The 15,162-nt window shown below is 40.0% G+C and overlaps 1 protein-coding gene across 2 annotated transcripts in view; it reads left to right on the top strand.

The window, feature by feature from the left end:
• TMEM116 (transmembrane protein 116) overlaps positions 1–15,162 on the top strand; it is a 61,370-nt gene that overhangs the window by 32,453 nt on the left and 13,755 nt on the right. The gene's annotated exons all lie outside the window — the stretch shown is intronic.

Below are 15,162 nucleotides of genomic sequence, written 5' to 3'. Positions count from 1 at the left end.
ACAGAGAGAGACAGAGACAGAGACAGAGAGACAGAGACAGAGACAGAGACACAGACACATTCAGAGAAAGAGACATGCACAGACAGAAGAGACAGAGAAAGAAAGAGACAGGGAGACACAGAGAGACAGAGACAGAGAGGAGACTGAGGGGGATAGACAGACAGAGACAGAGAGATAGAGAGCGACAGAGACAAATACACATACAGAGACAGAGGCAGAACTGGGTTGGCAGCATCAGGTGAGCCTTAGATGGCAGATGGCGGCTGAGCTGGTTTGAAGGAAGGCGGATTCCTCTGCGTGGCCTCGGTCAGTGTGGGGTCATTTGTTCTGTGCCACGTCCAGGCTTGATCTGAGAATCCCACCAGCAGCTCCCTCAGAGGAGCAAAGCAGCTTAGTCACAATGGAATCTGTAGCCTCTGGCAGGGCTAGTTCTGGCTGTGAGAGCCAGTTGTTAAATTTTCCATGTGACAACTGAGGAAGTTTTCCAGTGCTGCCAAAGTAAGGTTTGATTTCTTGTTTTGCTGATTGGCTAGATTGAAAGTGATGGAGAAAACATGAAAAAGAGAGATTAAACTTCACAGTGGGCTCTGTACCACTTTTCCCCCCTTGGAAAGTAGTTGTTAAACATTGAGCAGCACGAGGACACTGAGCCTGGGGTCAGGAAGCTCTGAGTTCAAAATTGGGGAACTTCCTAATCATGTGACCCTGGGCAAGTCACTTAACCCTGTGTTCCTCAGTTTCCTCATGTGTAAAATGAGGATTATAATACCGGAGCGCCTCCCCTCCAGGGTTGTTGTGAGAATCAAATGAAATAATGACTGTCAAGTGCTCAGCACAGGACCTGGTACATTGGTGCCTTAGCCAGCGCTATCATATGTTAGCTATTTTGCTCCTGCCTTAAGAGTTAGGAGCTCACCTAAACCTCCCAAGACAAATACTGGCTTATTTTAAAAGATCTTGTGCATCATTTCAGTCGTGTCTAACACTCCTTGACCCCTTTGGGGTTTTCTTGGAAAAGATAGTAGAGCAGTTTGCCATTTCCTTCTCTAGATGAGGAAACTTCTTTTATAACCTACCTTTACTGAGGGCCCATGATGTGCCAGGGCCTGTGTCAGAGGCTAGAGTTTACCTAGGTGTTCCTGACTGTGGGCCTGATGCGCTACCCATTGAGCTATCTAGCTGCCTTCAGTGATTAAGATAAGGGTGTGAAATACCTCTCTTCTAAAGAGATATTGTATGATAGAAACCATAAGTAATTGATTAGATAGATGGGGCAAATGAGTGTGAGAAATGAAAGATAACCAAAATCTTATTTATTTCTTTTTCTAATCATTTTAATAATATCTTCCCAGCTACATGCAAAGATAGTTTTTTCAGCACTCACCTTTGCAAAACCTTGTGTTCCACACTTTTCTCCCCCTCCCCTAGACTGCAGGTGATCCAATATAAGGGATAGTCAAATTTTTAAAAAATCTTAAAAATTGTTTTTCCACGTAATTGGCAAAATTAAATATTTTCAAAAGAGAAATAATATAAAAGAAAACTGGAAATTGTAAATTAAAAAATAGTAATCCAGCTTCCACCAGAAAAATACATATTTTACAAATTTAAATTTACAATTTTACAATTTATAATTTTAAAGATGATATCAAGGTAGCAAGTGTGGAGAGTGGTTCATTTAACAAATGTGTTAGGATTCTTACAAGGTGCTAAGTCACTGGAATTGGCAGGCACTCTGGGAGATTCACAAGTCAGGATTCAGTTGGGAGATTCACAAGTTCAGGGGAGGAGATTCACAAGTCACAGCTCCCACAATCCCACTCTCAGAGGAGGAGTCAACCTTTGAGTTCACACCTTTAAGAGATCATATATAAGGAGCTCCCACAAGCCAACTAGAGACTTTGGGGAGATCGAGAAGCCAGGAGTCAGTTGGGCAGAACGAAGGATTCAGAGAGAGCTGGAGGCTGAAGCTGGCAGAGGCAAAGGACTAGCGGCAAGAGCTCTTGGAACCAAGGAGAGAGATAGGCCTCTAAGAAAGCTAACCGGGCTATTTTGGAAGAGACAATAAAGGACTGAACTTTTAACAGCTGGCTATATTTGAGGTGATTATTGGTCTGAACTGAAACGAAGGCTGCTCCCAGAAGCCCCCCGAGAAACCTGCTCCCAGAGAACGATTATATTTTAGAGAAGAAGAGAACATTACACAAATGAGAGAAATTTGGAAGTGAGGAGGATTTTGACAGAAATATGAGTTCTAAGTTCATGTTGAACTTGAGACACCTATAGGATAAGATCCAGTTCAAAATGTCCATAAGGCAATTGAGGGTTCATGAGCTCAGGAGAAAGACCAGGACTGGATATGGAAAGCTGGGAGTCATTTGCATAGAAATAGTCATAGCAACCTTGGGGAGTTAGTAAGAGGTTTCTAAAGGAAAGAAAAGAGGGTCCATGAAGGAGGCCCCGGGGCCCTGGGCTTGGCTCTGTGGAAACAAATACACAAAAAATACAATCTTTGCTATAACTAATTTGTCTTTTCTTCCCTTAAAAAGTGAACAACGGGAGCAGCTAGGTGGTGCAGTGGATAGAGCCCCAGCCCTGAAGTCAGGAGGACTTGAGTTCAAATCTGGCTTCAGATATTTAACACTTCCTGGCCGTGTGACCCTGGGCAAGTCACTTAATTCCAATTGCCTCTGCAAAAAAAAAATAATAATAATAAATATAATATAATAATATATTATAGTATATATAACATATTAATATAATCAATATATTTATATAGTATGTATAAATATATAATAAATAATAATTAAAAATAAAAAAATTTAAAAAGTGAACAATTAAACAAAAGCTCAAATCTTTAAAATATAATATTTATGTTTTTCCTTTTTTATGGCTCGGCTGCATTAGTTGCTTGATTTCTCCGTACTCTATGGGAAAATGTGCACTCTAAAACAGGGCAGGATTTTCATTTTTTTCTGTCCATTTCCTTGACTATTAAGGCTTTTCCTTTCCCCATAAAATTTTTTCCTTTTTTTTCCTTTTGAGAGACATTTGGGGTTAAGCAACTGAGATAGCTAGTAAGTGTCTAGAATCTGAGGCTGGATTTGAATTCAGGTCTTCCTAATTCCAGGGCCGATGCTGTATCCACTGCTTCCCCTAAGACATTTTAAGAAATTGTATTAATTTTGCAGGTAGCTAGTACTGTGGATAGAGCCCCAGGCCTGGAGTCAGAGATGTTTATCTTCCTGATACCTATTAGTTGAGTGACTCTGGGCAAGTCACTTTACCCTCTTTGCCTCAGTTTCCCCATCTATAAAATGATATGGAGAAGGAAATGGCCAACTATATCCTGCGAAGAAAATCCCAAATGGGGTCAGGAAGAGTTAGACATGACTGAAATGATGAATAATAACAATCAGTTTATGTCATGTGGAAGCGGGATTACTTGGCTTGGCCCCAGCGGGATCGGTGGGAGGTATATGAAGGCAAACTCGAGCTTAATGGCAGAAAGAAACTTCCTGACCAAGAGTTATCCCCATATGGTGCAGGCTGCCCTGTAGAGCTACGAGTCGCCCCTTTCCTGGAAGCCTTTGAGCGGATGGCTAACTTAGGATCATAGACTCCAAATCCAGAACTGGAGGGGACCCAGAGGCATCTAGTTCAGTCCCCCTACCTTTTTTTTTTTTTTTTTTAGCAGATGAAGAAACTGAGGGCCAGAGAAGTCCTAGCACCAAAGTTTTACAATTCTGGTAAGGAAAGGATTTTTAGAAGTCCCCTAGTCCACCACTTCATTTTACAGGTGAGAAAACGAAGGTTCAAGGATGTTACTTGTTTGGGACATCCTAATGGGCTGAGTTATCCCTTCCAGTTCTAGGATTATGATCTTTTTCCAAGGTCTCAGTTTCCTCATTTGTAAAATGAATCAGATGGCTTCTGAAGTCCCTTCCAATTTAGAGATTCTGGGGCTCCACTGCCTTTTGGGGTGAGGGGGAAGATGGAGAAGAAAAAAGGTTAGGCAAAGAATGGTCTAGAAAATTGACAATTTTAGTTTAAAAACTGAACCCCAGAGAAAGTTCTTGGATGGAATCCTGAAAGTTACCTAACTGCCAGAGAGGCTCAAATGAGGCAGAATGACCCCAGAGCCCTGGCAAAGTTTGGATCAGCCTCCCTGCTTCCAGGCCAGCCCACTCTGCTCTTGAGAAGAAATAGGGCTGACTCATCCAGCTTAGCATCAGGTGATCAGCCACGCAAAGAGTGCCTTGTTTCTACGAGTGGATGATGGAGAGGTCCTCGACCCGGAGGCAGCAGGAAAGCTTCTTAAACCTAAACATCCTGCATTAAGGGAGCAGAACGGGGAAGGTTTTGAACATCAGTACTACCTCTCTGTAGCCCTTTGATCCTCTGTTTGCCTCAGTTTCCTCATCTGGAAAATAGCAACAATAATACCTACTTCCCAGAGGTTCTAGGTTGTCATGAGGATAAAATGAGATATTTTTAAAAACCACTGCAAATCTTCAAATGCTATCTAAATGTGATTTTGTGGTGGAGTCCTCGCTGACTCCCTCTGACCCCATTTGGGGTTTTCTTGGCAGACACTGGAGCAGTTTGCCATTTCCTTCTCCAGTTCATTTTACAGATGAGGAAACTGAGGCAAACAGGGTGAAGTGACTTGCCTAGGGTCACATAGCTAGTCTGTGTCTGAGGCTAGATTTGAATTCAGATCTTTTTGATTCCAGACCCAACACTTTATTCACTGCACCACCTAGTTGTCCATAGTAGGGTTTATGGAACTTTTTTTTTTAATTTTCCCAAATACATGTAAAGATGGTTTTCACCATTCATTTTTTGGTAAGATTTTGAGTTCCAATTTTTTTCTTCCTCCCTCTCTTCCCTTGAGCAATCTGCTATGTAAGATCCTTTTAAGTAAATTTCCATATTTGTCATGTTCTACAAGAAAAATCAGAACAAAAGAGGGAAAAAAACGAGAAAGAAAAAACAAACAAAAACGCTTAAAATTCCATGCTCTGATCCACATTCAGCCTCCATGGTTCTCTCTGGGGATGCGGATGACACTTTCTACCCCAAGTCCATTGGAATTGCCTTGGATCATTGCATTGCAGGGAGAGCCAAGTCTGTCATAGCTGATCATCACATGATCTGACTATTACTGTGTACAATGTTTTCCTGGTTCTGCTCACCTCCCTCAGCATCCAGTGAACATTTTTTTTTAAAGATTAGTACTTGAAAGCAGTGAGAAAAGCACAGCTGATAAATAAAGACTGAAGATTTTGGGTTCAGGGATGGAAGAATTGGGAAGGATAATCTGCTGGAAAAGATAAGAAGGGATAGGATTTAATACACATGTAGGGGGCCATCTCCTTATCAGAAAGAAGGTAGAAGCCCAAGAAAATGGGAGACAATGTCAAGAAACTTTAAGATGAAGAGAATGAGGAAGGGGAGATAGGGAAGTCACTTAACTTCCATTTCCTCCAAGTGTAGAATGAGAAGATTAGGCCAGATTCATGTTTCTATGTCCCAGAGTCTCAGTTTCCCTATCTGTACAATGAGAATAAGAACAGCACCAGCCTCACAGGATGACTGTGAAGATCAAATGAGATGTCATGTACAAAGTCCTGTATAAATCTAAGCTATTATTTTTGTAACTAAAAGAACTTGGTCATTCAGTGTCACATTTTGTAAATAAAGAAACTGAGGACTGAGAAGTAAAATGAGTTCTCCAAAGACCTCTGGCTAAAAAGTGGCAGAGCTGGGATTTGAAGCCCATTGCTCTTTAAAAAATAAAATAACTTTTTATTTTTCAAAATACCTGCAAAGAGTTTTCAACATTCACCCTTGCAAAACTTTGTGTTCCAAATTTTTCTGCTTCTTCTTCCTTCCCCTGGTGAGCAAGTAATCCATTATAGGTTAAATATGTGCAATTCTTCTAAACATATTTCCACATTTATTATGTAGCTTTTTATTTTTCAAAATCCACGCGAAGATAGTTTCCAACATTCACCTTGCAAAACCTTGTGTTCCATATTTTTCTCCTTCTTTCCTCCCCTTCCTTAGATAGCAAGAAACAATATAGGTTAAATATGTGCAATTCTTCTAAACTTCTTTCCACATTTATTATGTAGCTTTTTATTTTTCAAAATCCACGCGAAGATAGTTTCCAACATTCACCCTTGCAAACCTTGTGTTCCATATTTTTCTCCTTCTTTCCTCCCCTTCCTTAGATAGCAAGAAACAATATAGGTTAAATATGTGCAATTCTTCTAAACTTCTTTCCACATTTATCATGTAACTTTTTATTTTCAAAATACAAGCATTCACCCTTGCAAAACCTTGTCTTCCATATTTTTCTTCCTCTCTTTCTTTTACCTCTCTCCCCTAGACAGCAAGTAATCCAATATAGATTAAATATGTACAATTCTTCTAAACATATTTCCACTTTTATTATGTAGCCTTTTATTTTTCAAAATCCATGCAAAGATAGTTTCCAGCATTCACCCTTGCAAAACCTTGTGTTTCATATTTTTCTCCTCTGCTCCCCTTCCCTAGATAGTAAGAAACAATATAGGTTAAAAACATGCACTTCTTCTAAACATATTTCTACATTTATCATGTAGCTATTTATTTTTCAAAATCCATGCAAAGATAATTTCCAGCATTCACCCTTGTAAAACCTTGTGTTCCATATTTTTCTCCTTCCCTCCCCCTCCCCTAAACAGCAAGTAATCCAATATAGGTTAAATCTGTGCAGTTCTTCTAACCATATTTCCACATTTATCATGCAGCACAAGAAAAAAAATCAGGTCATCATTGCTCTGTGTGTGACACTATACTGCCTCCCTTAGAATATCATTAAATAAAAGGACATGTCACCCAGTAAACTTGTAATTTCCTTTCTTAAGGTTCCAAAAAAGAATAACTTCTCATCTCATGACATCTCAACTTGAACACCAAATACTCACTTTTGTGGGTTATACAAGTACAAGATGGAAGGAAGAGGTCATGGCTAGATCACGGTTAATTCTGAAAAAGATCTGGGGTTTTCAATGAACTACAAGCTGAACATGACTGAATAGTATGATGAGGCAGTCAGTACAGTCTTGATCTGAATTGAGAGCTGCAGAGAAGGGGAGGGATCGACCCCTGCAGGGGTGGGTGGATAACAGAGTGGATAGAGCGCTGCACTTGGAATCAGGAAGATTCACCTTCCTGAGTTCAAATTTGGCCTTTGACACTTACTAGCTTCGTGACCCTGAACAAACTACTTACCCCTGTTTGCCTCAGTTTCCTCATCTGTAAAATGAGTTGGAGGAAGAAATGGCAAACCACTCCAGTATCTTTGCCAAAAAACCTCACCAAATTACCAAATGGGGTCATGGAGAGTTGGCTATGACTGAAAAACGACTGGACAATAAACAACACAACAATCAGTCCCTCAGCATTTCACCCTCCTCAGACCCCGTCTAGAGTATTGTGTTCAGTTCTGAGAACCATGATTTGAGAGAAACGTTGATAAGTTGAAGAACGTCCCCAAGAGGGGATGGCCAAGAGTTTTGAGACTTTGTCATTTGAGGATTAGATAAAGGAAGATTACCCTGGAGAAGAAAAGAGTGAAGGGCCAAGGTTGTCAGTGTCTGAGCCCTCGGAAAGACCCCATTTAGGAAGACCAAGGTCCCTCCCTGCATTCTGGGTCATTGCCAGTTGTCTTGCTACTGAACTTGACTGACTCTGGAGGAAGGGGTGAGCCTGATGATTTTGTGCCGCTCTGTTTCACTTGAATCCAATTCACAAGCAAGTCAAAACATCATCTTGTGATGTCCTCCCTCCTCTTCAAAAATGAAGCTCTATAACAAGAACAACATGGAGGAGAAATTAGATTTTTTCTATTTGCAATGGGTAGGACAGGGGATCAGTGGGTAGAAATTGTGAGGAGTTCTTTTAGGCTGGATGTCAGGAAAAATTTCTCAACAATTAAGAGCTGTGCTTCAAGAGGGGATGAGTTCCCCCTTCTTGCACGACTTGAAGTAGAGGCTAGCTGTCTCATCGTCAGCTGTGTCACAGTGGGGACTCTGCTTATGGGTTACTGAGGTCCCGACATCACTCAAACTCTGATTCTTCTCTAGGATGGTTTCTTTGCAGGGTGTCTATTGACAGGAGCTGGATGAAGGGTCAAGGTTCTGTCTCTATCTGGAATTCTAAGACATTTACTCTCCTTTTCCATTTGCTCAAGACTTTTCTTTTCTTTTCTTTTTTTTTTTGCTGAGCCAATTGGGGTTGTGACTTGCCCAGGGTCACACAGCCAGGAAGTATTAAGTGTCTGAGTTCCAGATTTGAACTCAGGTCCTCCTGACTTCAAGGTTGGTGCTCTATCCATTGCACCACCTAGCTGTCCTCAAAGCTTTTCTTGAATGGGGAAACTCTTTGCCTTGGGGAAATGGATAAATCTGACCCAGGACTACTCTCTCTCTGCTTTTTCATTGTCTACATCATGGCTTCCAATCCCTCCTTCAACTGAAACTCTTATCTCCAAAGTTTACCAGTGATCCATGAATCACCAGACTCAATGGCCTTTTCTCAGTCCTCATCTTTCCTGATCTCTCTACAATCTTTGGAACTATAGCCCCCTTTTCTTGCTACTTTCTTCTCTCCAGGTTTCCCTGATAACATATTCTCTTGATTCTCTTCCTATCTATCTAACCATCTCCTTTGCTAAACCTTCATTCTTCTATCACTAATGGTGAGTGTCCTCCAAGTTCTCCTGCTATTCCATTTTGCTTCGTGACCTCATCCGTTCTTACAGATTCAATAAAATCTCTATACTGACGGTTCCCAGCCCTAACTTGTTTCCTGATATCCGGTCTTCTGTCTCTCGGAGATCTCAAACATCTTAAATTCAATATCTCCAAAACTAAACTTGTTATTTTTTCCCCAACTCCTCCCATCTTCCTGACTTCCATACTGAGGCAACTCCCATCTTCCCAGTTACCCAGACTTCAATCTAGGTGTCATATTCTCCTCCTCATTCTCTCTCACTCCACCCCTATCCAATCAGTTAGCAAATCTGGTACAGCCCCTTATCACCTCATAACTGGATTATGGCCACCAGCTGGTGGTTGGTCTTCCTGCCTCAAGTCTCTCCCACTCCAGTTCTTCCATTTAGCTGATCTTCCTAATGTGAAAATTTGACCAAATCACTCCCAAATCAATCAGCTCCAGTAGCTCCTTATTGTCTCCTGGATCAAATATAAAAGTTTCAGTTTGGCATTCAAAGCCCTTCACAACATGGCCAACTCCACCTTCCCAGACTTCCTGCTCTCTCCCTTTTCTTGACTTCAAGTTTCAGTTAAAGTTTTGCCTTCTGCAAGAAGTTTTTCACAATCTTCTTTAATCTTATTGCACTCCTCCCAAATTTATTTTGTATATAGTTTATTTATATAATTGTTTTCCTTCTGTCTCCCTCATTAGACTGGGAATTTCCTGAGAACAGGATTATTTTCTTTGTATTTCCCCCATTTACCTGACTTTTGAAAATGCTTGTTGACTTGACTTACTTGTCTTTCCTAGATTATCCCAACATTGCCTATTCCCATCCCATGACATCTTTGCCCAGTTTCCTGACTCCAGGGCTTTAGTTCTACTAAGTACCACGATATCTCCTGGAAAACCTACCATCGGTCATTTCCTGACAAAGGGTTCACTTGGCAAGTCTCCACCACAGTAACTTTATCTGATTTCTACACTATAGCTTGAGACTCGGAGATCACTGTGAGTTCAGCTGACTACCCAATAAGCTGGTGAGTGGCCATAGTGGTGACAGTGTAGAAAGAGAGAAGGACCTAGCGTTCAAGTGCTACCTCTGCCTCTTAGTGACATTAGGGAAGTCACTTCATCTCTATGGTCTCAGTTTCCCCATCTGTAAAACAAGGAGATTGGACAAGATGGTCTCCTTTCCAGTTCTAAATCTATGATCCTATGATGGGTGTGTGACATCTTCATTGGAAAGTGCTGCTGGGACCATCTGGCTTTGACAGATTCGTTCTGATTAATCCTCCTAGCCATTGCTATTCCTGGATTCTCCCATGCTATAGCTCTGCATAAATCAAAACTGTGGGGCCTCAAGATTTGTAGAGCTTGATCTAGTCCCTGGAATTATAGTTGAACTACTCTAGTAGAACTAGGACTGGGGGATGCTGCTAGAATGAGAAGAGGGATCAGGTAAGAGGAGAGTCTCGTTTTGGGCTTCTAAAATCTCACTGTGAGAAATCCCAGGATTTTTCCTTCTGTAGCTAAGCTAAATTGGAATGTGGATGCTCCAGGGAGACAAGGTATGAAGAAATAGCAATGCATTCTGTCTTTCTTTTTTTAAATATTGTTTGACCCCCTCCAAATACATGTAAAGAGAGTTTTCAACATTCACCTTTGCAAAACTTTGTGTTCCAAATTTTTCTTCCTCCCTCCCTCTCCAACCCCCTCTCATAGTCAGCAAGCAATATAATATAGGTTAAACATGTGCAATTCTTCTAAACATATTTCGGCATTCTATATATCAGATCAAAAGATGAAAGAAAAAAACCAAGCAAACAAACAATAACAAAGTGAAAATACTATTCTTTGATTCATGTTCAGTCACCATAGTTCTCTCTCTGGATACAGATGGCCCTCTCCATCTTGGAATTGCCTTCAATCACCTCATTGTTGAAAAGAGCCATGTCTATCAGAATTGATCATCACATAATCTTGTTGTTGTGTAAAATATTTTCTTGATTCTACTCACTTCACTTAGCTTCAGTTCATGCAAGTCTTTCCAGCCTTTCTGAAATCAGCGTGCTCATCATTTCTTTGTATTTTTTCCCAGTTGTTTAACTTTTTTAAAAAATAAAGTCTTTTATTGTCAAAACATATACATAAATAATTTTCAACATTCACCCTTGCAAAATCTTATGTTCCAATTTTTTTCTCCTTATCTTCCCCCCACATTCTCCCCTAGACAGCAAGTAGTCCAATATATACTAAATATGGACAATTCTATCCATATTTCCACATTTATCATGTTGAAGAAGAAAAATCAGATCAAAAAGGGAAAAAATGAGAAAGAAAGCAAAATGCAAGCAAACAACAAAAAAGTAAAAATACTAGGTTGATTTACATTTAGTCCCCACAGTCCTCTCTCTGGGTGCAGATGGCTCTCTTCATCACAAGATCATTGGAACTGGCTGAATCATCTCATTGTTGAAAAGAGCCACATACATCACAGTTGATCATCACATAATCTTATTGCTATATGCAATGTTCTCTTGGTTCTACTTACTTCATTTTGCATCAGTTCATGTGTCTCTTCAGGCCTTTCTGAAATCATCCTGCTGATCATTTCTTATAGAACAATAATATTCCATAACTTATTCAGCCCTTCCCCAACCGATAGGCATCCATTCAGTTTCCAGTTCTTTGCCACTACAAAAAGAGCTGCTATGAACATTTTTGCACATGTGGGTCCTTTTTCCCTCTTTTATGATCTCTTTGGGAAACCGATCCAGTAGAGACACTGCTGGATCAAAGGATATGTATAGTTTGATAGCACTTTGAGCATAGTTCCAAACTGCTCTCCAGAATGTTGGCTCACAACTCCACCAATAATACCTTAGTGTTCTAGTTTTTCCACATCCCCTTCAGCATTTATCATTACCTTTTCCGGTCATCTTAGCCAATCTGAGAGATATGAAATGATATCTCAGAGTTGTCTTAATTTGCATTTCTCTGATCAATAGTGATTGAGCATTTTTTCATATGACTAGAAATCACTTTAATTTCATCATCTGAAAATTGTCTGTTCATATCATTTGACAGTTTATCAACTGAGGAATGGCTTATATTCTTACAAACTTGAGTCAATTCTCTATATATTTTAGAAATGAGGCCTTTATCAGAAAGGATGTAAAAATTTTTCCCAGTTTTCATACAATGTTTTCTTTCTCAAAGCTTTGTTGACTCAAAGCTGTTTACTTTGAGGATTGGATGAAACATATGCAACCTTCCTTTCTTAATATCACTTGGCAAAATGCTTTACATGTATTACATCATCTGAACTTCCCAGTACCATGAAATGCCTATAAGGATAAGAATTGGATTTATGATTTCATTGATCTAGAACTCTCAAATGAAGAAATTCCTTCTACCAATACAGATAGTCACCTTCTATGCAGTTTATAAGTTAAGTGACTTCCTCTTATAGCTTCCCTGTTATCTCCATTTTTTCAGATGAAGAAGTTGAGGCAGAGAAATGTAATGACTTAGGACTGTTGAGTGATATGGTGGACAAAACACTGGCTTTGAATTCAGAGTAGCTGGTTTTAGATCTAAGCTGATGGGAAACCTGAGGCAGATAGGGGTTAAATGACCTGACCAGAGTCACTAATCAGCATCTGAGGCTAAATTGATCGGTCTTCCTGATTCCAGGTCCAGTACTCTATTCACCACGCCACCCACTGCTCACAGATGCCTGGTCACCATTCTAGCCCACTCTTCCCCACCTCCTTTCACAGACAATGAAACTGAAACCCAGAGAAATTAAGTCTCATGTACAAGATCATAGATGGTAAGGGGCAAGAGTCTGAGAGCTTGGTAATCTGGACCAGAAGCCAGCAAAGGAGGAAGAATGCAGCTGGAGAAAGTATCTGTCCCAGGGACATATAATAATCACAGTATGATCTTGTGTCTATTAGCCAATCATGTGATCATAAAGATCTGATGTACTCCAGGGAATCATTTATGAAAATATGTCTGCTTCAATTTCAGTCAGTCAACAAGCATTTATTAAGCACCTATTATGTGCCAAGCTTAGATTGTTTTTATTGTTTGTCCTTTGTTCTTGAAGTTCATGACATCAGGAAGGTGACTTGCATGACTTGCAGGTGAATTGGATTTGAGTGAAGGGGAGGGCTGTGCAAGGTCACCAGCCTCACTTTCCCCTCCAGAGCAATCTGGTCCCGTAGCCAGAGATGGATTAGGACGACTGGAGGTGGCCCTGGATGTAGTGGAGGAGCTTGGCATTTTTAGCTAAGCCCTACTAATACAAAGGCAAAAGCCCAGTCTCTACTCTCAAGGAGCTCACAATCTAATGGAGGAAGTCAACATTTAAACAAATATGCACAAATTTTCTACAGGATAAAGAGGAAATAATCATCAGAGGGAAGTCACTCGAATTAAGAAGAGTTGGGGAAGGCTTCCTGTAGAGAGTGAGATTTTAACTGGGACTTCAAAGGATCCACAGAAGCCAGGAGGTGGAGATGAAGAGGAACTTAATGGATGGCCAGAGAAAATGCCCAGACTTGAGAGATGTAGTGTCTTGTGTGAGGGAGAGCTAGGAAACCAGTGTCACTGGATGGTTGAATTACTGTGTAGAACGTTGCCAAAAAGATTTTTTTTTAACTTTTAAAATTTATTTTTATTATTCATTCATTTATTTACTTGCTTATTTATTTATTTTCCCAGATAAATTTAAAAACAACATTTTTTTTTGGTTACATATGGACATTCTTTTTTTACATATTTCCTTATGAATCATATTGGGAGAGAAAAATCAGAACAAAAGGGACAAACCACGGGAGAGAAAAAAAAAACAGAAGAAAAAAAAAATGAACAGAGAATGTGTTGATCTGTATTCAGTCTTCACAGTTCTCTTTCTGGAGGCGGATGGTGTTTTCCATCCAAAGTTTATTGGGATTGGAATAAAGCCATTCAGTATCTTTGTCAAGGAAATCCCAAATTAGATCATGAAGAGTTAGAGGTGACTGAAAAATGAATGAACAGCAACCAATATTTCTCACTCTACCCCTCTCTTTCTCCCTATGCAATGAGCCACCTCTTATAAGAAAAGATGAAAAAAGAAAATGCAAATTCCATTCTAGAGAACACTTAGTCTGACAGCATAGGCAGAGTTCTACACTCAGAGCCCCTCATCTCTGCAGGGAACAGGATATATTTTCTCACTTCTCTGTTGTCCACCTTGGTCATTATAATTCCACAATAGTCACTCTCTCAATTACATTTATGGGCTCTTGAGAAACTCACCATTTAGAAGGGAAAAACATCTAAAGATTTTTGTTATTGTTTAAAATGTGAAAATTCCCCCCCCCCTTTTTTTTTTAAAATCTGGATCTGCGAGTCTCAGAATATTGATTTCAATTAGGGGGATAGCAGTTAAAGAAGAAAATCCAGCATCACCTTCAGTGTCAGGAATCTCTGACACATATTGGCTATGTGACTGTGGGCATGTAATTTGCTTCCCTAAACCTCAATATCTTTATCTCTAAAATGAGGGAGTTGGACTAAATGATGTCTAAGGTCCCCTTCAGTTGTATGTTTTTCTAAGATGTTGTGATCTGCATTGGTGGAATTTTTTCCATGCTGGGAGGTCCCTACACTGGTAAAATCACAAATCCAGACTCCATTGCCCACCACTTCTCACTCCCTCCAAAACTGACAAATTGGAGCATGACCAGGCCTAGAAACCATCATCTGATAAGAGTTGAAGAAACTAGAGCAGTCTAAAGCAAGAAGAGAACATTTAAGGTGCACACAAAAGCAAAGGGATTTTATCCAAGAGAGGAAACACACTGTCCCTGTAGTTGTGGAGGGAAGAACTAGACTCAATGATTGAAAATTATAGAGAAGGGGAATTTTATTAAGAGCTAGAAAGAACTTTCCAACAACTTGAGTTGGAAGGAGTTGAGAAAGGAGTTAAGAAATAGAAGGAATTCCCTTCGCCTCAATAAACACTTATTAGGCTCTTATTATGAGCAAGAAGTAGTCTACAATGTCCTGGACTCAAAATCAAAACTTGGGTTCAAATCCCACCTCTTGTACTAGTTGTGAGACCACTGGCAAATCATTGAACCACTGTTTGTTTCAGACAGTTCCCTAGAACATAATTACTCAGTTATGGTTGAGTTGCAATGCATGTTGGTGAAGTGAGTTTCCATACAGGACATCCCCCCATACTGGCAAAATCCCAGATTCTTCATGTATTCATTTATATTTAAAGCTGTGCTCGGCTTTGGGATAGGCTGTTTTGTGAGGAGCAATGAGCCCTACTGCAAATATTTAAGCAGAGTCTTCATGACTGCTTATCCAGAATCCTCTCTAGGACTG

This window comes from Antechinus flavipes, chromosome 1, assembly GCF_016432865.1.
Source record: "Antechinus flavipes isolate AdamAnt ecotype Samford, QLD, Australia chromosome 1, AdamAnt_v2, whole genome shotgun sequence".
NCBI classification, from domain to species: domain Eukaryota; kingdom Metazoa; phylum Chordata; class Mammalia; order Dasyuromorphia; family Dasyuridae; genus Antechinus; species Antechinus flavipes.
This window is presented reverse-complemented; position numbering and strand designations above follow the sequence as displayed.